Source organism: Panthera onca, chromosome B2 (assembly GCF_046562875.1).
Source record: "Panthera onca isolate mPanOnc1 chromosome B2, mPanOnc1 haplotype 2, whole genome shotgun sequence".
NCBI lineage: Eukaryota > Metazoa > Chordata > Mammalia > Carnivora > Felidae > Panthera > Panthera onca.
Genome location: NC_138343.1, coordinates 69,832,368 through 69,857,280, shown reverse-complemented (window position 1 = coordinate 69,857,280; position 24,913 = coordinate 69,832,368). Strand labels below are relative to the sequence as shown.

The window sequence follows — 24,913 nt, the reverse complement described above, 5'->3', positions numbered from 1 at the left end:
CAAGTACAAAAAGGGCCAGGAGGAACTCTGAGAACAAATGTCAGATTGCCTTACATGCAAACCATTTTTGCTTCTAATACACCAACTTTTTCCTTCCTGGAGCAGAAAAGCTTATGTCACAAAACAAAAAACAGAAACAAAACAACACACACACACACAACTCACACAAAAAAAGTCATTACTCTCTAAGACCTGTATTTCCTACTAACTCCCAACAATATGCTACCACTTAAAATTATTTGACCAAATAGGGAGCTATAATCCATTTATCCTGATGTGATTTCTATGTCTCTTACCACCTTTTCTATTCACTGGGACCAAGATAGCCTTACCATTCCCCTCAGCTAGACTGAACTTTAGACAGGTTTCTTCCTTACTATAGGCCCTTAACCTCCCTTTTCTCAGAGCATTTACTGTAAATACTTGTAATTGCAAATTCTTTCTCTGCCCTTTTGAAATGTACATAAACCTTCTCCCGACTTCTAACCAGTTTTGCAATCCAGGAATGTCTTTCTCAAGGTCCTAGGAGTTATCTCTTTGAAAGGTAACCATCAAGAAAGATAGTATCCTATTTCCCATTGGAGGATAAAAGCCTAACTTGATAAGTGCTTATTAACAAATGCAGCTGGCTTAATCACAAAGAAAACCATTTTCAAACATAGGAATGGTTCAGTGTGCTGGACACATTCCATTGGCCAACCCCACCCTCCAGTACTTTTTCACTAGCACACCTCAGCACTTAAAATCCCTCTTAACTTTTGTTTCAGTAGAGTTCAGTCTCTCCCCTCTGTAGTAAGACTTGAAGAGTCTTACTTGCCTGCTTAACTCTGGTGCAAGTTTTCTTTGATGGTTCTCTTCTAACAGAGTAAGTCCTCTGGTTCATCATTACAAGAACACTCTTGCCAATATTCTCAAATCATTGCCCCCTCTTTTGCCCAAACCCCAAATCCATATGATCAGCCTCTACAGTGCTTCCTATGGAGAAAAACACAATGAGCTGACTCACTTCACTCTCCCGCTGTTGACTTCAAGTTCTAGAACACTGTAAACCTCAAGAAGATACTGATTTTTAAAGAGTAACGGCCCAATTTTGTTAATGTGCAATAAAGGATGTATCTTTCCATTCATCAGGAAACATGTTTTGCCATATTTCACCTGTATTATCTCCTCCATGACAGTCCCCTATACAAATAGGGAACTGTGAGTCTTGCACCTTCCTTTTCTCCTGGGATCAGAGTTGTCACTCTCTCCATGCGTGGTGCATTCTGGGGATCCAGGGGGACACTGCCCTGTAGCCTGAGAGAAACAAGAAGAGGAAGGGACCCCAGAGGAGTCAGAGAGAACTGCCCACCCTTTCACCAGGTCCCCCTGTCGGGTTCACCATGCAGCCTGCTATTGCAAAGTGGTAGGATCAAGGGACTACGTCTTCACTGATTTTGTGTTGAAGACAGTGAAGATGTTAATGTAAATTTAGAAAAATCCAAACTTCCCATCAGTTGTCCTGGAGGAAGTGATAATTTTAAACATTTAAATGAAATTGATCTTTTTCACTGTATTGATCCAAATGATCCCAAGCATAAAAGAATGGACAGGGCGATTTTATTTTGTTTACCAAAGGTGAATCTGGCCAGTCATGGCCAAGGTTGACAAAAGAAAGGGCAAAGCTTAACTGGGTCAGTGTGGACTTTAGTAACTGGAAAGCCTGGGAAGATGATTCAGATGAAGATATGTCTAATTTTGATCATTCCTCTGAGATGATGAACAACATGGGTGGTGAGGAGGATGTAGATTGACCAGAAGTAGGTGGAGATGATGATTCACAAGACAGTGATGATGTAAAAATGCCAGCTCTGGAGTAAGGAATGTTGTCATCACTGGATTTTGAGGAAGAAAAATAACATCTCTGTAAGATTTCATAATTAAGAGAATTCCTGAGTTGATAGCTCTAAAGGCAGATGCTGTATTTGCCTCCTTTGATCCATTTCAACCTGTTTATTATTTTAAAGGCTTCACCAAAGGTTGATAGGTACCATTGTGAGGGGCAATTTTAAGTCAGCTAAAGAAATAGCCCTATACATGAACTTTTCTCAGACTACCATGATGCTGTTGAGGTCCTAGGCAATTGATACAGCAGTTGTGATAAATGAAAACATCTCACCTCAGTCTCCTTTGCTTCAGAACATAGATACTGAAATGATAGGAAGCTCTTGGCTTAGAAGAAAGATAACTAAACTTTAGAACATGGACTCAAAGTGGCTGATGAAACAAATTGTTTGATAATTTGGTAACTTGTTCCTCAAGTATATCTTCCAGGATTATTGCAATAAAGTTTTATTTTTCAAAAAAAAAAATTACTTCACATTTTTGTAAGTGATCACTTGTTCCAGATGTATCTTAGCTAACAGTAGTAAATGCCTTAAATTAGATGGTTTTGAAGACTGTACATTTGGTATGTTTGACCCTTAAACTTTTGTACATTGTTGCTTGAGAGTCTGTACATTTAGACCAAATTTGTATTTGAACTGTCAGTATGGCAAATGAGTGAAAAAAAATGTTGATACACTATTGGATTTTTTATTTCTTTTTTTGATTTAGCTTGTCCCAGGCTGAAAACCTCAATTTATATCTATGACAGTGGGAATTTTTTTTAATGTCTACATTCTTTCTGATAAACTGTTGGAAGACAAAAATCAAAACAAAACTGTGATGCTAAATTCCTGTACTTAAATTCTTATAATGGTTTTCAATTACTTTCCAGATTAAGACCAAAATCCTTATAGTTATGCAATTAGTATTACATATCTGATCTCAAAATCAACTTAATTTTCTATAATTTGACTTAATTTCTGTCTCTATTTTATCACTGTGGGTGAAGAATCTCAGTCCCTTCGAGGGTCACCAACACTCCCATATCCTAGAGTGTTATGTCAAAGCAAGAGTTGGGGGAAGGAGAACAATGTACTTACTCTGGCTTTGCTCCAGTAGTCTGACAGTGAAATACACATTACCCAGTTGGTTTGGCTACTCCAGGTCCAGTGACTTCAACTATCCTGTGCCAAATGGAACACGGAATATTTTGGAGAAATTGTCCAGGGCTCCATCTTCCTAGACAAACCGTACACCTCTCTGTGGTGACTTGCTAGATCCCCTGTGATCTGCCAGAAGGCTGTCCTAGTCCCAAGACCCACCAACACTGCTCTCTTTTTTTCTCTTTGTTTTTCTCACTTTTTCACTTCCTCCCTTTCTCTATCCTCTATGTATCTCTACCTTCTGTTCTCTCTACAGTTCAAGGGATGTCTTTTTATTCTTGGGTGTCATAGATAGGAGCCTCCTGCTGCCTTTGGCTTCCCTCAATATATATTGTTTATACCGGGAAACTTCTCCCTAATTGATGCATATAATTTCTGAAAATAAAAATTATAAAGACTTACAGGTCTTGTCCTGTTTTCTTCTCTGCCACATCTCACCCCCAAAATGAGCACAGAGCCCGCTAGCTTCTTGAATGGAGAGACAGGTAAAGATGGAAAACTTAAGCTTAATATCAATACCACAACATTTACAATTGTATTTCTACTTCATCTCCTCACTCGTCCACATTCTCTCTACATTCCTATAGCATCATATGGTTCATAGCTTCCTGAATGAATGTGCTCATTTGTATTTCCTAATCTTTCAACAGTTGTGTTTATCCTCTGCTCAGAATGACTCTTCATTTGTGGACAGAAATGTGTGCATTATGATGAAAGAGGAGATAAGGGTGCCTCTGCCAATACCTTAATATTTGGGTGTATCACCCTTTTCCCAGATGGTGGAACTATTTGGCCATGGACCAATTAAGAAGTCAGTGTACATCTCTGGATTAAATGATAGTAAACATTAATTTTTTTCCAGGTAAAAACAACATTTATCTATCCATATGCATATATTTTTATATGTTCACATGTATGTATGCATATATGTATGAATACACATGCATATATGTATGTTTAAAAGTGGGAGTATTTTATTTAAACTGCACGAATCTGTTGACCATTTTTTGAAACCTGTAGTATTCATGAATACTACTTTGAATACTTCTATTTATTAAACATTCACCTCTAACATTTTATGTATTAAGCTGCCATCTTAGTGTTCTGTCACCAACTTTTTAGACATATCACAACTCATTACTCCCAAGTTACCTTATATTAAATACTTAATGAGTTTGGGGAGACTGATTATTCACTTGATAGTAATTGTGACCACATTAGTGTTATCAACAGAGCTTCCACAAACCAATACTTTCTGTGACTTACCTTTGAAAATGAATAAACACATGTTTTCTGAAGATGATGATTACTTTCAATATCATACAATGACATTTTCTGACTTTGCTCTTGAATTCTGAGGATGGAGCTCCCTATGTAGTTTAGAGCTCATCTATAGAAAACCCCTAGTTAAATCCCTTTGGAAAAGTGTTTTTAATGGTAAGGACTTAGATTATCCTCAATGCTTTTTTTAACCTCTATCTACTGTGTGTATCATTATATAAATTTTGTTTTCATGGTTATCAGCCACAGGTAGGCCCTCAATACAGCTTAGGGATTCTTCTAGATTCATTGGTCTACTCCTCTAACTTTGCTCATGACATCTATTTTAAACTTTCAAGGTTATTAGTGATGTAATGTTGCTGAATTATATGATCACCTTCTGGTTCTTATCTTGACCTATCAGCCATTATCAGGCTACTTTGTCTTAAGATGTCCATTATCATTCTGAGAAGCAGCTCTTTCAGTAATAAGAGACTGACAAGTTAACCAGTTCCTGCCAATGATTCAATCAAGATTCCATGCAATGAAAGACATTTTTCTGTTTTTAAAAAGTTTTTATTTTAATTCCAGCACAATTAATATTAAGTGTTACATTAGTTTCAAGTGTACAATATAGTGATTCAACACTTCCACACATCACCCGGTGCTCATCACAACAGTGCACACTTTAATCCTCATCACCTATTTAACCCATCCCCCCATCCACCTCTCCTCTGGTATTCATCAGTTTGTTGTCTGTAGTTAAGAGTCTGTTTCTTGGTTTCTCCCTCTCTGTTTGTCTGTTTTGTTTCTTAAATTCCACATGAGTGAAATCATATGGTATTGGTCCAAAAGACATTTTTCTTCATTAGGGTTCTACAGCCTTAAACTTGCCATTCTCCACCTCTTACTCTGTATTCCAAGCACACCAACTTCCTCATGTCTTGAATATTTGCAAATGCTACTCCTCTCTGTAATGTCCATTCCACATCCTTCGCTTTTAACATGCAGCTCAGTGATCTGGAAAGTCATCTCTATGCACCCACAGTTATTCTGCTTCCCTTGTCTGGGTCTCAGTCTTCCTCCATCCAAGCACTTCCTCTGTGACAGCAATTTTTAAATTCTTTTATTATCTGTTTATTTACTGGCTTTTCCATAAGATAGTTCTTTTGCAGAGTTTAGGAACTTTCAAAGGACAGCCATTCGATAAATGTTTGCTGAATAGACTAAAGAATTAATATCCATTTTCCCCCATGTTTTCTTTTTTCCTAACTTTTCAGATGTAAGTATTTTGAAACTTGAAAAGTGAAATTATTTTGAAAAAATCAGTCTCATAACCATTATGTGCTAATATTTATAAAGACAGCTATAAAAATATATTTTTTGTTTTCAATTTTGAAACTATTTAATATTGTTGACAAAAACAAAATTGGTTTCCTAAATGTAAGTTAGAAAATTAATTAATGTGTTGAATAAAACAGAAATCACGGCTCTGGGGGTAATTTAATGTTTAAAAATTTAAAAATAAGATGCACAATGTAAATTTTTGTTTTTCTAAAATTCACTAATTAAAAAAAATCTTGCTAGTATTCTACATTCACTGGAGAGCTGCAATATAATTTGTAAGGCAGGAACGTTTCAATACTAAGATTTGCTTATTAATTCCCTGAATAAGAACAGTTCTTAAAGGAAAAACAAGTAAATTGCAGCCAGCATGAAGAAGTTGGATTTGGTGATGATTGCTATCTTTAAAGAGTGTGACCTTACGTTATTCTGTCATATGCCTAAAGGCATTGAAAGTACTCTAAATTAATTTTAGGGCTACACAAAAAATGTTTCCTTTAATCGCAGAATCCAAGAGCTGTATGCCCCTTGGTGCTCTGCTATCATGTTTTTAATCTTCATAACATGATTCTGTAATTTGTCCTATTTATGGAAAGAATTCTGCAAATTTTTCCTGAACTATTTTTTTTTAAAGTCTTGGCAGTAAAATGTACCTCTTATACCTCCTGCCAATACATCTCTGAAATAAGGAAAACAATGTTCCTTTGCATTGTATGTTCAATCAACTTGTCTTCTCCCAGTGTTTAAAGATGCCTTTAGGGTTGCCAATAACAGACAAACAGTGGTGCTCATATATCTTGAATATCTTTGTGTGTTTCCAAAGTGGCAGAAGCTTAAAGAGAGTTTAACTTGTGCCAAGCACTGAAATTTTCACAGTAACCCTTTATGTGTCATCAGTGACTTTATGCATAATGAAACTGAGTCTTAGAAAAGTTTAGTAATTTGCCTAAGGTCAGTCATATAGCAAGTAGCTGAAATATGATTTTAAAGAGCCAAACTTACAGAAAATGTGGTATGAACATGGATTATTACTATGTCTTTGCCTTCCTCCTACAAATTAAACAAAAATGACCAAAAGATTATTACAACTGGTAGAAAAATTATATGTCTTGAACACCATGCAGAAAATGAATTATTATACCACCTATGCCAAATAATTTCTAGATATGATGCAGAAAGGGCTAAAAATAAGCCATTGAGGACAAGCATTATCTCTTGTGGAGAAAGTGGTACTATATCCCTGAAAGCACAGAGAGGCAATGCTAAGAGCTTGGAAAATACTGGACTGTCTCCTGAGGCAGCAGATTACACCCTGCATAAAAGACATAGGGACTCAGTCCAAAAGAGGAAGCCAGCCTGATCAGAAGGCTAGTTATGGGAAACATCCTGTAGGTGCAGAAATTTTTCTAAAGGGAGAGAGGATTTAGTTAAGAGGGATTATATATCCACCATGAGATCAATCATCACTTTAATTAAGCTAGTGGATCCCCTAAAAGAAAATTAGACAGATTGAAGAAAATTAGAAGACAAAATACTAACATAACAAGAATTATCTGTATTTGGTATCTCTATTTCTATTTCTTCCATTCTGTCTTGATCCTACTCCAACATGACTTTTCCCTCCATCTCTCCACTAAAATTTCTCTTGTCAGGATCACTAATGTTTTTAATGTTGATGAATCAAATAATCCTCTTCTGGTTCTCATATTACCTGACCTATTAGCAGCATTTGATCCAGCTGATCATCCCTTTCTTCCTACCACTTGTTTCCATCACAGTCTCTACAACTGGCCCCACATCCTCATGCTTAATGTTGTAGTGTCTATGGCTCAATGCTTGGTTCTCTTTGTCAAATATATTCTCTCTCAGTAATCTCACCTAGTCTCATGGCTTTAAATACTATCGAATCACTGATGATAATTCTCAAAAGTATGTCTCTAGCCTGATTTTCTATGGTGGACTCCATACACATGTCCAACTGCCTACTCAATCTATTTTCTTGGATATTTTGTAGGAATCTGTAGCATAAATATCCAAAGTGGGACTTTGGGACTTTTCCCACAAATCTACTCTACTTAAAAGTCTTACCCATTTCAGTTGATGGAATTCAACCTTTAAATTACTTGGGTGAAAACCTAATGTTCAATCTGTGAACAAATATTGGATTTTTTATTTGTACTTACATACTAATTATAGTAATATATAGGAAGAGAAGCCAAAAGAATAGAGATGGAGATGAAGAGACATTTTATTCTCTATGTTAATAATTTTTGAATCATATGAATGGTATTACCTGTACAAAAGTTAGGTGTAAAATTTCAAAGTCTGAAATCAATATGGATATATTACTCATAAGGACAATGATAAATAAGATGTTACAATATTACCTCCCTGAGAAGAAATAAAAGTTGCATATTCCCAATCTTTTACAAGGGAGAATTAGAATTTTATTATCTGCATAATGATCCATAGAATAAAAACAACCACAATCTTTAGCTTTATCATTTGCTACCAAAAAAACAGTTTATATAGATGAATTACTTTTTAAAAAAATCAGTATTTATTAATCCATTTCTGTGAGTACTTATTGCTTCTTATGTCACCAGTCGATAGTATTTATATGCTCAACAGTCCATAAAATTTAGATAGGCAATAAAATGAGCAGCCCCAGATTTGTATTATTTGTATTATTTCTCTGTTCTTAAATTTCAAAACATGACAAACCACACTTTCATGTTTATATTTTAACTGTAATTTCTGCTTACAAAAAATGTTTTGGTTATACTTTGAAATGTACGATTGTAAGATTCCCCCTCCCCTGCTGCCAAAGAAGAGACTAATAAAATGCTGAGAATTAAAGATATTGAAAATAATTTCATAATTAATCCCATGATATAAGGAAGGCAGCTATGCTCACCACTATACCACCAACGCCCTCCCATGATATAAGGTAGGGAGAATTTAGAAGAAAAATATGGAGTCTATGGGTTTCCCTTTAATTGCAATTGAGTAATGATAGAGAAGCTATGAAGTTCTGCTTTCAGTTCCAATGTGTCAAGAGCTTAGAAGTCATTACTCCCATGAAAAACTGAAAATAAGCCACTTTTCTTGGACCCATTAGAGAAATAGGGTCCAGAGTAAGCCTTGAAATCTGGAGAGAAATAGTAATATAGAGAATCTCAACCAAGGTCAGCTTACATAGAGCAGAAGATATTATAGCCATAAAGGTGTTGGAGTAAAGAATTTTGACCAATTGTTGGAGGCTTAGTCTTGGTGAAAATGTGTGAGAGTGAGAAACTCCTGGAGGCCACAGTCAGATCCCCACACTTCCATGGGTATTGATGTGGGAAACAAAGGCAGAAGGAAATGGCAGATAAAATTAAATTTCCTTATAACCTGCAGACCATTTGAAAACACTTGAGGTGTTGGGGGGGGGGGGGGAGGGGTGGTGCAGAGTAGAGCCTTTCTCCAGGAACTCCCTACTGTCTTAATGCTAATGCTTTACTTGAGAGAAAAACAACCTTGGCTTGTCGAGAGCTAGGCCATCAGTATCCTGTGAGTCTTCGTTAGCATATGAAAATCTCATTGGAAACTTCCCCTGGACTTTACCTCCCCAACTCCATAGTGTATAACCAGTCTCTCCTCATGGTCTTAGGGCAGCTCTTCCTGTCCCCATGGTTTAATAAAATCCCCTTTTTGTACCAAACACATCTTCAAGAATTCTTTCTTGGTTGTTGGCTCTGGGCCCCACGAACCCCACTATCACCTCCAAAACCTCATCAATTATTACCTCTAGGAATCCTGATAGGTTCTCATAGTGAAGATCAGGGACAAATCCCCTCATGTTTCTGGCAGCGGTGGGGGGAAAGTAACCATTTAGAAATATGTCCAAACTATGAAAAAGAACTTTTTCCCAAAGGAAACAACTTTACCAGAACCTTGTCTACCTGGGGAAAGGACAATTAGCTAAATCCAGCTCTGGCTCTTGTGTTCCCTAAACACAAGAGAGGAGAGGGGAGAGGGAGAGAAAAGGTAAGAAACATAATGTGAAGGTCACAGCCCAGGGACACAGGTCCACTAAAAGATTGAGATTTAATTCAGAAGATTATAGAATACTTCCCCTTCCCTCACCTAATGTCTTGCCACTACATCAACAAGACTTCAGAATAATAGCAGATCATAGCTAAAAGAACTCTAAGACACAGATTTAAATTAAGGGTTTCTCAGAGGCACGCAAAGACAAAATGGTAGACAAAAATAAGGACATTGGAGGTTAGTGAAACCTATAGTGCTTATGATGTGATTTAATGTTGGGATCTGGGAGCAAATGGCCAAAAAAGAATTCTTTAACCTCCATGTATTTGTGGTTTTTCCATTTTTTTTTTTCTTGTGATTGACTTCAAGTTTCATAGTGTTGTGGTCTGAAAATATCCATGGTATGATCTCAATCATTTTGTACTTGTTGAGGGCTGATTTGTGCCATTTTCGGTGCAAAAAAGGTAGTTGTATAAAAACACAGGGACAGGATGTATGAGCAGAAAGGGCTGCATGGGCATTGTGAGGAGCTATTGATTATATAATTTTAAGCTGGGGTATGAAGGGCAGAGATGAAGTTTCCAAAAGGATTTTCATGTTAAAGAAGATTTACAGGATCCTGAAATTCTGGCTATTGTCAAGCTAAGGTTGCTTTCTGCCTTTGGCAAAGCATTAATGTTAAGATAGTTGGGAGTTCCTGGAGGAATGTCGTTCTCTCCCTTTCTCGAGTATTTATCAGTGGGTTTTAAGTTATAAAGAAACTTAATTTTATCTACATTTCCTTTTGCCTTTGTTCTCCACCTTCCTTATAGCAAACATTTTATATATATATATATATATATATATATATATATATATATATATCAAACATTAAACATAACCCAACTCTTAGTAAAATTAATATAAAACCTCATACCACAGCCTATTTATTTCAGTTCCTATTACTTAATACATCATTTCCAGGTTTTAGCAACAATTACAAAGTGTGCTGTTGGTGGTTAGTTTTATGTATCAAGTAGACTGGGCCAGGGGGTAGTCAGATGTTTTAGTCAAACATCCTTGTGTTGGTAAGGGTGTTTTGGATTACATTAACATTTGAATCCATAGACTGAGTTAGGCAGATTTCCTTCCCTAAGGTAAATGGGATTCATCCAATCAACTGAAGGCCTAACTAGAACAAAAAGTCTGCATAAGAGCATTCCTTCTGCCTGACTGCCTTAGAGCTAGGACATCAGTCTTGCTTTTAGAGTCAACTGAATCTTCACCTCTTTCTGGGTCTTAAGGCTACTGGTTTTTAGGTTGTACACCATCAACTGTCCTGGTTCTCAGTCTTTTGGACTGGAAATAGAACTATACCATCAACTTTTTCATGTTTCCAGCTTGCTGACTGCAGATTTTGAAACTGGCCAGTCTCCAGTGAGTCAAATTGTTTTAATTGTGTGAGTCAAATTGTTTTAATAAATCTCTTAATAGATAGATAACGGAAGGAAGGAAGGAAAAAAAAATCCTATTGATTATTTCTTTGGGGGAACTGTAGCAAACACATGCCCCAAAATGAAATGAAAACACAGTCTGGGGCACCTGGGTGGCTCAGTCAGTTAAGTGTCTGGCTTCAGCTCAGGTCATGATCTCACAGTTCACGAGTTCAAGCCCTACGCTGATAGCTCAGAGCCTGGAGCCTGCTTTGGATTTTGTGTCTCCCTCTCTCTGCTCCCTCCCCTGCTTGTGCTCTCTCTTTTTTTCTCAAAAATAAATAAACATTTAAAAGAAAGAAAGAAAAAAAACAGTCTGAATAGACAAAGCAAACATCAGAAACAGACTCGGATATGAAACAAATTTGGAATTATCAGACAGGAAACTTAAAATAAGTATGAGTAATATGTTAAGAGTTATAATGGAAGAAGATAACATGCAAGAACATATGGGTAATATAGGCTGAGAGAAGGAAATTTAAAGAATAGAAAAGAAATTTTAGATATAAGAACGTAGAGGCAGAAATACCTTATTGGGTGTATCAGTAGACTTAACACAACTGAGGAAGGAATAAGTGAGCTTGATGATATGTCAGTAGAAACTCCCCAACCTGAAATGCAAAAAGAAAAATAATTTTTTAAAAAAGAGAATAGTCGATCTTTTACATGTAGTTGTTCAGTTTTCCCAACCCATTTGTTGACAAGATTTCTTTTTCTCCATTGTACATTCTTGCCTCCTTCGTCATAGCTTAATTGACCATACAAGTGTCGGTCTGTTTCTGGACTCTCTATGCTGTTCTTGTGATCTAAGTGTCTGTTTTTATGCCAGCACCATACTGTTTTGATTACTACAGCTTTGTAGTATATCTTGAAATCTATTGTGACACCCCCAGCTTTGTTCTTTTCAAGATAACTTTGGCTACTTGAGGTATTTTTGTGGTTCCATATGCATTTTAGGATTATTTGATCTAGTTCTGTGAAAAATGCTATTGGTATTTTCATAAAGATTGCATTGGATCTGTAGATTGCTTTGGATAGTATGGACACTTTAACAATATTCTTTGACCTATGAGCATAGTATAAATTTCCATTTGTTTGTGTTATCTTCAATGTCTTTCATCAATGTCTTAATAGTTTTTAGAATATAGGTCTTTCACCTCCTTGGTTAAATTAATTTATATGTATTTTATTGTTATTGGTGTAATTGTAAATGGTATTGTTTTCTTAATTTCTCTTTCTTCTTCTTCATTATTAGTGTATAGAGTTGCAGTAGATTTCTGTATATTAATTTTGTAGACTGCAACTTTACAGAATTCATTTATTCTCATAGTTTTTTTGTGGAGTGAAGTTTTATATAAAAAGTATTATGTCATCAGGAAAGAGTGAGAGCTTTACTTCTTCCTCATCAGTTAGATGCCTTTTATTTCTTTTTCTTGTCTGATTTTTATAGGTAGGACTTCCAATATTATGTTGAATAAAAGTGGTGAGAGTGGACATCTTTGTCTCATTCTTAATCTTACAAGAAAAGCTTTCAGTTTTTCACCATTGAGTATAATGTTAACTTGTTTTGTTTTGTTTTTTAATATATTGCCTTTATTATGTTGTTATGTTCCCTCTAAACCCACTTGGTTGAGAATTAACTGAACCACTTTTTTATACTGTACACAAAGATAAACTCAAAATAGGTTAACTAGCAAAGTGTGAGACCTGAAACCATAAAATTCCTAGAAGAAAACATAGGCAGTAATCTCTTGGACAGCAGCCTTAGCAACATGGATATGGGTCCTCAAGTAAAAGAAACCAAAGCAAAACTAAACTATCAGGACTACACCAAAATAAAAAGCTTTTGCACAGCAAAGGAAACTGTCAAAAAAACAAAGGCAACATACTGAATGGGAGAAGATATTTGCCAATGATTTATCTGATAAAGGGGTAATTATCCAAAATATGTAAAAAATGTATACAACTCAATGCCAAAAAAGCAAGCTGATTTAAAAAAGAGCAGAGGACCTGTATAGACATTTTTCCAAAGAAGACATAGAGATGGCCAACAAACTCCTGAAAAGATGTTCAACATCACTAATCAGCAGGGTATGTAAATCAAATCATAATGAGATATCACCTCAAACTGGTCAGAAAAAGTAGGATCAGAAAGACAAGAAAAAAGTATTGGTGAGAATATGGAGAAAAGAGGACACTTGTGAACTGTTGGTGGGAATATAAATTGGTACAGCCACTGTGGAGTTTCCTTAAAAAATTAAAAATAGAAATACCATATGACCCAGCAATTCTATTGTGTGTTTAATCAAAAAAAATGAAAACACTAATTAAAAAAAGATACATGAAACTCTGTTTATTACAGCATTATTTTCAATAGCCAAGATATAGAAGCAACCCAAGTATCCATCCATAGATAAATGGATAAGAAGATGTAGTGTGTGTGTGTGTGTGTGTGTGTGTGTGTGTGTGTGTATCTCCATGTTGTAACAAAATGGATGGATCTAGAGAGTATTATGCTAAGTGAAATAAATCAGAGAAAGACAAATACCACATAATTTCATTTATATGTGGAATCTAAACAACAAATGAACAAACAAAAACAAAGAAACCCTCCCTCCCCGTCCCCAGACTCTTAAATATAGAGTAAAAACTGGTGGTTGCCAGAGTGGAGGTGGTTGTGGCGGGTGGGCTAAATAGATAAGGGCGATTAAGAGGTGCAAACTTATATTTATAAAATAAATAAGATGAAGATGAAAATTACAGCATAGAGAATATAGTCAACAACATTTTAATAACTTAGTATGGTGACAGTGACTATACTTATTGTGGTGAGCATTGTGTAATGTATAGAATTGTCAAATAAATATGTTGTATACCTGAAACTAGTACAACACTGTATATCAATTATACTTTAAATGTTTTTAATGTTTATGTTTGAGAAAGAGAAAGACGAGACAGAGAGACAGAGAGAGAGAAAGGGAGAAAGAATGTGTGTACAAGCCAAGGATAGGCAGAGAGGGAGACAGAATCCGAAGCAGACTCCAGGCTCTGAGCTGTCAGCACAGAGCCCAATGTGGGGCTCAAATTCATGAACCGTGAGATCATGACCTAAGCCAATGTTGGACGCTTCACTGAATGAGCCACCCAGGTGCCCCTCAATTATACTTTAATAACAGATTTTTAAAAACTGAAAAAACTCACATGAAGAGAAAAGGATAATCTGAATATGTCTATATCTATGAAAGAAATTGAGCCAATAATTAAAAACCTTCCTAAATAGAATGCACCAAGATCATATGGTCTAAGTGGTGAATTCTGCTGAACATTGTGGAAGAAATGATACCAATTTCTCAAAATCTTTCTCGGAAAACACAAACAAGGAACACTTGCTAACTCATTATGTTAGGTTAGCATTGCCATAATACCAAAATAGATAAATAGATAACAAGAAAGGAAAACTACAGACCAATATCTCTGATGAATATAGATGCAAAAATTGTTAACAAAATTTAGGAAAAATGAATAAAAAGTGTATAAAAAAGTTATAAGCTACAATCAAGTGAGATTTATTCCAGCTAGGCAGGGCTGGTTCAGCATTCAAAGAATCAATCAAAATCCATAAAATAAAGGATAAAGAAGAAAAATCAACAATCATATCAATTGACATAGAAAATGCACTTGGTAAAATCCAGCATACATTTAAGATAAAACCTCTCAACACACTAGGAATGAAGGGGAACTTCCTCAAGGTCACAAAGAATATTGACGAAATAACTATAGCTAACATCATACTTCACGATGAGGAACTGGATGCTTTCCCCCCCAGATCACAAGACAAGAAAGCCCCCTCGCACCATGCCTTTTAAACATCCTACCCAGAGTCTCAACTGGTACAATAAGCAAGACAAGGAAATAAAAGGTACACATTGAAAAATAAGAAAAACACTGTCTTTTCTCACAAATGACATGATTATACATGTAGACAATTGGAATAAAATCAACACATGCAGAAAGAAAAAAATTCCTGGAACTAATAATCCATTATTAAAAGGTCATAGGATACTAAATTTGCATATAAACTCAATTGCTTTCCTACGCATCAGCAACGAACAAGTGGAATTTGAAATTAAAATCACAATACCAGTTATATTAGCACCAAAAAATGAAATAATTAGGTATAAATCTAAAACGATATGACCAGGATCTATATCCAGACAGCTACAAAACTCTGCAAAGAAATCAGAGATGTGACTTAGTGTAATGTGACCATACACTATTCCTCAGACTTGCTTCAATGGATTGTATCATTTTAGAATCCACTCATTTATAAATCTTTTGTAGAAAAGCATCATCTTACAGTGGAAATAAAACTCTTTTAAAAGTATCCTTTTGTTACTTCAAAGTCTTAGGCTCTTCTAACATAGTACACAACTAGTAGTGGGGCAGGTTTGGTGACAGGAAATAACATGTGCTAACATTTTATAGATAAGACTGAGGGCAGATATGGGAGCTATAGACTGGAGATCCTTATGAGTCATGAATATATCCTACAACTTTTAAGAGTCTTGACTGATCATTTAGATCATCTTTTGAGTGATAGTTTGGTACATAGATCATGGCCTGATTTTATACTTGATCTTTTCTCTTTCTTCCAAGTCTCATTTTGTACACATTGTAAAGTGGGACAGGAGATACTTGCCTTGTGGAGCTTTGTGAGAATCAGAGATGATGCACATACGTTGCCTAGCCCTTAGTGAGTGCTTCATTAAGGATGACTTAAGAGTAACAATAAGTAACAATAGGTCCTGATTATTACAAAGACATTGAGGGTTGTGATGAGAATAGGGAGTGGGATCCATATGGTAGAGTAGGAAGGACTATGGGAAAAATTCTGATAGATCTGTCTAGAGATGTTTCTATTTTCAGCTTACAGAACAGTCTAAAAACAGCTGAGGAATTAAACTCTAGCTTTATTTACAGAAGATAGGAATAACGACCACTCATACTCTTTTAGAATTCTTATATTTTATAATTTTACATTTATCTACATCCCCATGGTGGCAAAATATAACAACATATAACAACTTATAACAAAAAATAAATGTTTATGGGATATATATAGCAGAGCAGCTATTGTTTGATGAACTGACTGAGAACATTAAAGACAGGGTGAAGAGGGGCTCCTGGGTGGCTCAGTCAGTAAAACTTTGACTTTGATTTTGACTCATTTATGATCTCATGGTTCGTGGGATTGAGCCCTGTGTCTGGCTCTGCGCTGATGGCTCAGAGCCTGCTTGGGATTCTCTCTCCTTCTCTCTCTACCCTTCTCTTGCTTGCACATGCATGGCCTCTCTCTCTTTCTCTCTCTCTCTCTCTCTCTCTCTCTCTCTCTCTCTGTCTCTCAAAATAAACATTTTTTGGAAAAGAAACAGGGTGAAGAGCAGATATTGATTAACTCTGTTGAAGCTAGTTATGAATAACACAGCAGATGGTTGAAGGTAGTCCTCCCCAGATGCTCACACAAGAGAACCTAGCTGAGCAAGGGGTTGATAAAGTCCATCTGGGAGTTGGAGGCAGGATCTGTGTTACCATCAGCTGAGTCTTGCCAATAAAAGCTTAAATAACTAGTATTTATTGAACATTTTATTAAATTCTATCCCTCTAGCACACATCTATAGGGATTCTCTAGTTGAATTTCTAGAACAACTCCATGATGTAAATTCTTTTACCATCATTTTATAGATATAGAAACTGAGCTTTAAGGAAGCTTAGTAATTTGACTTGGTCACAAAACTTATAGCATGAGATGGAGCAAGGACTTGAAGCCAGGATTGTCTGACTTCAATCTCAAACTCTTACCCACAACACTTTATTGTTGCTTAAGATAATAGCTCCCAACATCACAGAATAAATTCATTTCAAGAATAATAATAGTTCTGGGGTGCATGGGTGGCACAGTCAGTTGAGCGTCTGACTTTGGCTTAGGTCATGATCTCACCAATCGTGGGTTCAAGCCCCAGTTGGGCTTTGCACTGACAGCATGGAGCCTGCTTCAGATTTTCTGTCTCCACCTCTCTGCCTCTCCCCTGCTCACACTCTGTCTTTCTGTCTCTCTCAAAAATAAACACTAAAAAAATAATAACAGCTTCTCTCTCTTGAGCATTTAATGTATCTCAGGTATTGCTCTGCTCATATCATTTCATTTAATTCTCACTAGAACCCTATGAGGTTTTCATCTAAGTTTTATTTTTTACCATTTTACAAAGAAACACACTGAGGCTTATAGAAATTAGATTATTTGCCCAAGGACATAGGTTCATACAAGAGTAGAGACTGGAATCCAGTTCTGACTCCCAAATTCATGTTTTTTAGACTGCAAAAATCAATGGCATTAAAATCAGACAAGAAGGACATCACTGGCTTTTGTAGAAGATCCTTGCTATACCAACTATACAATAATATAAAAATCATGACTACAAGATAGCATGGTCCTACAGGACCTGCCTTATTACTTTATGGTCACACTTTATAATTCTTCAACAAATATTTATTGAGCTGCTCCTATGCACCATACTCAACATTATGCATATAATTGATCAGATTAATGTCGTGATGGCTCCAATTCAAAGCCTGGTTCATTTCTTCATGGTACTTTTCCTTCATGTGGCTATATTTTTGTCAGGGTTGTTTTCTCTTCTAATATAGCTTAACACTGCCCTTGCAGCTAAAGAAACATTTCTCATTATGATTTGGGCTCTAAAATGACAGCAGGCACGACATTGTTTTGTTTCCCAGGTGAGGAATGAGAATGTTCACAACACTACAGAGGGAACAAAAATCCTCTTTCTGGCCAAAAAACCCTCACATCCAACTTTCTCTTCAGTTTCTGAACACAGCAGCTTCTCTGAATTTAACTGAAGCAGAGGATATTGTCAGAATGAAAACAGTATTAAAATAGTCTGTTGAGTACCAGGTCGAATTTGCTATTATAAGTTAAAGCAAAGAGAACACGATGCTGTGTTGTTTATAAGATGGAGGTAATTTCCTAGGGTTATTTATAAATCATTAGCAGAGCTTGTCTGTGGTTGTCAGGATAGACCTCCACAGATAGGGACTCACTGTTAGAATGTAATTATTACAGCCAGGAGAATGTGGGAGCAAGAGAATTTAGTTTGATAGATAAAGCTATTAAAATAAAATTTTATGTGTTTCACTGATTATTAAAACATTACTGGATGACTGTAAAAGGCTAGAGAAACTCAGAAAAGTATAAAGAGGAAGTGTGGATTGCCTATACCCTTGACTCCCAGAGACAACTACTCAGCATTTTTAGTCTTTTTAGATCGTATATAATTTCACATAGTTGAAGTCTAAGTACAAACAGTGTTTTAATTTCATATCCAATTATGAGCATCTCAGCAGTCTTTCACAGCCATCATTTACTTTGAATCGATGTCTTATAATTTTGTTGCTGTTCCCTGGTGGTAAATCATTTAAAGAAATACAACTCTAGGGGCCCCTAGGTGGCTCAGTCAGTTAAATGTCTGACTTCGGCTCAGGTCATGATTTCAAGCTTTGTGAATTTAAGCCTCACATGGGGCTCAACACTGAGGGGCTCGATACTGACAGTGAGGAGAAACTCATTTGGGATTCTCTCTCTCTCTCTCTCTCTCTCTCTGCCCCTTCTCTGCTTGTGCTCTCTTTCTCACAAAATAAATAAATAAACTTAACAAAAAAAAAAAAAATCCAACTCAAATGTGTTTATCTCAAAACCGTTTATAGCATAAAAACCTGAATTTAATAATTTATAATAAGCAATATAATTATTTTTTCAGTAATATTAATATTTTCAACCAATTGGTAAACTATATCCTCCTGAGGAGAACCAGCCATTGTTCTGATTAAAATGATCATTGTGTTCCTTTAATATGAATGCTCAGCCACATTTACCTTCAGATGGTCTATGATGGTCAGATCTATACATGTGTAAAATATGTGTGCTATATACATATGTGTGTTTTTATAAGTTGGATGAGGATCTTTAGGGAAAAATTGAATTTGCAATTTTATCTTTTCTGTATTTTTTTTTAAATGACATTTAGGTCTGTGAGATTAATTCACACTGAGCTTCTTGTTGGAGAACCCAAGTTTAAACATTTAGCAATAGATGAAAATAAAGCTTTTTCTTCCTTCTTATAGTAGATATATTGTGGTTTCCTATCCCTCCCCTCCCCCCCACCAAAAAAGGAAAGAAAAAAGATATAATAGCATAGAATCCTTACTTATAGCCATTAGGAAAATTGGAGAAAACCCCTAAGAAATACCTCTATTTTATTTTATGCCTCTATTCTTATTTTATGCCTATTTTAGTTCTTATTTGTAGTTTCTTGAAAAGAAATATAATCCATGATGATGTAGTTTGAAATTTTCAAACATGAGAAGCAAAATAAGTATGCTTTAGATAAAGCATTAAAGAAAATTAGTATGGTATCAATTTAGCTAACTTTGTACTTGCTGAAAATATCAAAAGCAAGTCATTTATGAATTGATAAATTAAGCATATTTAGGTTTATTTGAAAGTATGTATGTATAATGGAAAGGCTCCACTTTGCCTACATATCCGTTCAGTTGGGAAGATACCAGTTGGATTTACTTGAGGGCTAATAATCCAAGAAAAGAGTAGGAGGCTTGAACAGTATTTATATGTCAACCACAAAGGACTATATTTTTCTTTTTTAGTACAGTGTGCCTTATGTGACAAACTCTTACCCTTTCAAGCTCTCTGTGGCATAATTTTTCCAGTTATAAACATGTTCTTATTATTTTTTATACATATTTCCCATGTCACATAAAGTACTACCAAAATATCACAACTATAGAGAGAGTCATTATATAAACTGAACTCCCCTTCAAATTTCCTTCTGTTCCTCTCTAGATGAGAGTCCATGCTAAAATTGTGCACAACACTCCTGTAGCCCCTGTCATAGCGTCTTGCATGTTAAAAAAAAAAAAAAAGTTTTCTCCTGGTGAGCGTTTTTGGCTCTTATCCCTTCCATGAAAGTGATAAGCTGGTGATGTCAAGATCATCACTGTTGATTAAAAGGCAGCTATTGGTGAGGAATGCATTCAATTTTCATTTTGTAATATATTCAGATCTTTGTGGCTATTCTATCCTATTTCCCACATATTATACTTTTGATATACAATTTAATTATAAATTTAATATTCTGAGAAATAGAGCTTTAAGTAAATTAATATGTCAGTAGACCAAGCAGTGCATTTATAAAGGAAAAAAGATAACAATGCAGTGCATTAAATCATTCAAGAAATAATACTGTTTTCTCCCTCACTTCAGGTAATTGAGGATGTAGTTAAACAGGAGTACCTAACAGAAGATCTCTTCATTCATATAGAGATTGGAGTACAGACAATTGTGTCCTCTCAGAGTAGGGACAATTTTGTCCTTCACTTTTATATGGAGACATAATGGATCTCAGCTACTTACAGCAAAATGTCATGATAATTAGATAGAAAATACAATGATTACAAGGAAATTTGCTAAATGGAATTCAAAATTTTTCTGCTATAAAGTTTTAAAGCACCCAGAGTATGTGTTAATTTTAAAATGACAATTAGAAGGAATAAAAGGATAGAAAGAAAAATATATTTTAATTTCCCTATGAAATATGTTATATATATTTGAATATAAAATGTATATATTTAATTATATATAATTACATCATGATCAAATTCAAAAGTTGAACATTGACCTGGAGAAATTAATGGCAATTTACATACCAAATGGTTGATATTTGGTGACAGTTTACTTGACATTTCCTCTGGATTTCTAATAAGTATCTTCAATTTAACATACATGAAACTGCAACTCTTGATTTAAAACAAAAACAAAAACAAAAAACTTCTCAGCCCTTACATTTTTCCATTCCCAATTAATGGTGCCTTTATATATACAGCAGTAACTCAGACCCTGTTACAAATATAATAAACAACATCACTGAAGGGGTAAAAGGAAAAGGTGCTGAACTAGGTAACTTTAGAATTCAGTGGAGACTTTAAGACCAAAGACTAAAGGAACTATACACAGCAATTTAATTGATAAAGTTGTTTCTCCAGCAGTATAGGATAACAATTCTGAAACCTCTATGTAAAATATATGCTAGAATTGATCAGTTAAGTTTCTCACTGCTGGAGTGGGAGCTTACTAATAAGCAAGAGGAAATGGCTAAAATTATCCCCATAGTCATGGATTAGTGACAGTGTAGAACGTTATATATAGTTCAGTATAGATACAGATAGGTATATATAGAAATATTTATAGATATATGTATATATATGGGCTGGGAACATGTATATCCTTGTTCTGCAGAGAAGGCCTTGATATGATGATATAACTCAGTAAGTGAGCACATCTAGCTCTTGGTATCTAATACCATTCTCCAGCCTTTCTTATGATTAGATCGTGATTATGGGTTTTGGGAGGAAGCCACAGAGGTAAAGTGTCATTTTCATCCCATTCTATAAAGGGATGAACTTATTGGTAAAATGGAAGATATAGGGCTACAGCAGAGAATATATAAGACTGGAGAATCTTATAGTGACAGAAAGTAAGATAGTGTTCAAAAACAAACACAAAATCCAGACTGAACCAAAACAAAACAAAACCAAAAAAGCCCCACAATGAAAGAAGTATATCAAAGGGAAAAAGAGTCAATTGAAAGCACTCCAAATGGCCAAACCTGGAAAAAAATTAATAACACAGTGTTGTATTATAACTCAAAGTTTAAATGTGCACATGTCCATACTAATATAAATATGTACTTATTGAAGAACTAAATGGGGAATAATAAATCTCCCATGTCGAAGAATTCTAAAAAATATTGAAGGAGGTGGGCATGATTCCCCATTTTGTAAGTGTGGCTTGCAGTTAGTGACTTCCAAAGAGTATAGTATGGAAGTGGCAGGTGGTGGAAGGGATGGAGAGAGTTACTTTACGTTGGAGGAATCTGACAATCACTACCTCAGTTAAGTGATTAAAATAACATCAACAGTGAAAGTCACGTTGATAGGGTGTGATGTGATTGGCACTTCTCCTCTGTGGTCTTCTACTCCAAACCCCTAACCATGTTGAAAGCATGAGAACATCAGTCAAATCCTATTTGAGGAACATTCTTCAAAATGTCTGAGCTGTGTATTCTTCACATCTGTCAAGGTCATCAAAAGCAAGGAAAATCCAAGAAAGTGGCACAGCCAAGAGACAGGACACCTAAACATAGTGACTAAATGTAACGCAATATTCTGGATGGGTTTCTGTAACTAAAAAAAGGGTGTTACGTTAAAGAGTAAGGAAATTTACATAAAATATGACTTTAACTAGTACTAATGTACCAATATAAGCTCATTAGTAGTGACAAATGTACCATATTTATTATGTTAATTACATTTTAATTAATGTAAGATTTTTTATAGTATTTTTTTTATTAATATATGAAATTTATTGTCAAATTGGTTTCCATACAACACCTAGTGCTCATCCCAAAAGGTGCCCTCCTCAATACCCATCACCCACCCTCCCCTCCCTCCCACCCCCCATCAACCCTCAGTTTGTTCTCAGTTTTTAACAGTCTCTTATGCTTTGGCTCTCTCCCACTCTAACCTCTTTTTTTTTTTCCTTCCCCTCCCCCATGGTTTTCTGTTACGTTTCTCAGGATCCGCATAAGAGTGAAAACATATGGTATCTGTCTTTCTCTGTATGGCTTATTTCACTTAGCATCACACTCTCCAGTTCCATCCACGTTGCTACAAAGGGCCATATTTCATTCTTTCCCATTGCCACGTAGTACTCCATTGTGTATATAAACCACAATTTCTTTATCCATTCATCAGTTAATGGACATTTAGGCTCTTTCCATAATTTGGCTATTGTTGAGAGTGCTGCTATAAACATTGGGGTACAAGTGCCCCTATGCATCAGTACTCCTGTATCCCTTGGATAAATTCCTAGCAGTGCTATTGCTGGGTCATAGGGTAGGTCTATTTTTAATTTTCTGAGGAACCTCCACACTGCTTTCCAGAGCGGCTGCACCAATTTGCATTCCCACCAACAGTGCAAGAGGGTTCCCGTTTCTCCACATCCTCTCCAGCATCTATAGTCTCCTGATTTGTTCATTTTGGCCACTCTGACTGGCGTGAGGTGATATCTGAGTGTGGTTTTGATTTCTATTTCCCTGATAAGGAGCGACGTTGAGCATCTTTTCATGTGCCTGTTGGCCATCCGGATGTCTTCTTTAGAGAAGTGTCTATTCATGTTTTCTGCCCATTTCTTCACTGGGTTATTTGTTTTTCGGGTGTGGAGATTGGTGAGCTCTTTATAGATTTTGGATACTAGCCCTTTGTCCGATATGTCATTTGCAAATATCTTTTCCCATTCCGTTGGTTGCCTTTTAGTTTTGTTGGTTGTTTCCTTTGCTCTGCAGAAGTTTTTATCTTCATAAGGTCCCAGTAATTCACTTTTGCTTTTAATTCCCTTGCCTTTGGGGATGTGTCGAGTAAGAGATTGCTACGGCTGAGGTCAGAGAGATCTTTTCCTGCTTTCTCCTCTAGGGTTTTGATGGTTTCCTGTCTCACATTCAGGTCCTTTATCCATTTTGAGTTTATTTTTGTGAATGGTGTGAGAAAGTGGTCTAGTTTCATTCTTCTGCATGTTGCTGTCCAGTTCTCCCAGCACCATTTGTTAAAGAGACTGTCTTTTTTCCATTGGATGTTCTTTCCTGCTTTGTCAAAGATGAGTTGGCCATACGTTTGTGGGTCTAGTTCTGGGGTTTCTATTCTATTCCATTGGTCTATGTGTCTGTTTCTGTGCCAATACCATGCTGTCTTGATGATTACAGCTTTGTAGTAGAGGCTAAAGTCTGGGATTGTGATGCCTCCTGCTTTGGTCTTCTTCTTCAAAATTACTTTGACTATTCGGGGCCTTTTGTGGTTCCATATGAATTTTAGAATTGCTTGTTCTAGTTTCAAGAAGAATGCTGGTGCAATTTTGATTGGGATTGCATTGAATGTGTAGATAGCTTTGGGTAGTATTGACATTTTGACAATATTTATTCTTCCAATCCATGAGCAGGGAATGTCTTTCCATTTCTTTATATCTTCTTCAATTTCCTTCATAAGCTTTCTATAGTTTTCAGCATACAGATCTTGTACATCTTTGGTTAGATTTATTCCTAGGTATTTTATGTTTCTTGGTGCAATTGTGAATGGGATCAGTTTCTTTATTTGTCTTTCTGTTGCTTCATTGTTAGTGTATAAGAATACAACTGATTTGTGTACATTGATTTTGTATCTTGCAACTTTACTGAATTCTTGTATCAGTTCTAGCAGACATTTGGTGGAGTCTATCGGATTTTCCATGTATAATATCATGTGATCTGCAAAAAGCGAAAGCTTGACTTCATCTTTGCCAATTTTGATGCCTTTGATTTCCTTTTGTTGTCTGATTGCTGATGCTAGAACTTCCAGCACTATGTTAAACAACAGCGGTGAGAGTGGGCATCCCTGTTGTGTTCCTGATCTCAGGGAAAAAGCTCTCAGTTTTTCCCCATTGAGGATGATGTTAGCTGTGGGCTTTTCATAAATGGCTTTTATGATCTTTAAGTATGTTCCTTGTATCCCGACTCTCTCGAGGGTTTTTATTAAGAAAGGGTGCTGGATTTTGTCAAAGGCCTTTTCTGCATCGATTGACAGGATCATATGGTT

At 35.8% G+C, this 24,913-nt stretch overlaps 1 pseudogene; it reads left to right on the top strand.

The window, feature by feature from the left end:
* The first annotated feature begins 1,382 nt into the window (after nt 1-1,382).
* On the top strand, nt 1,383-1,969 carry LOC132666448 (prostaglandin E synthase 3 pseudogene; annotated as a pseudogene).
* Nucleotides 1,970-24,913: the final 22,944 nt, after the last annotated feature.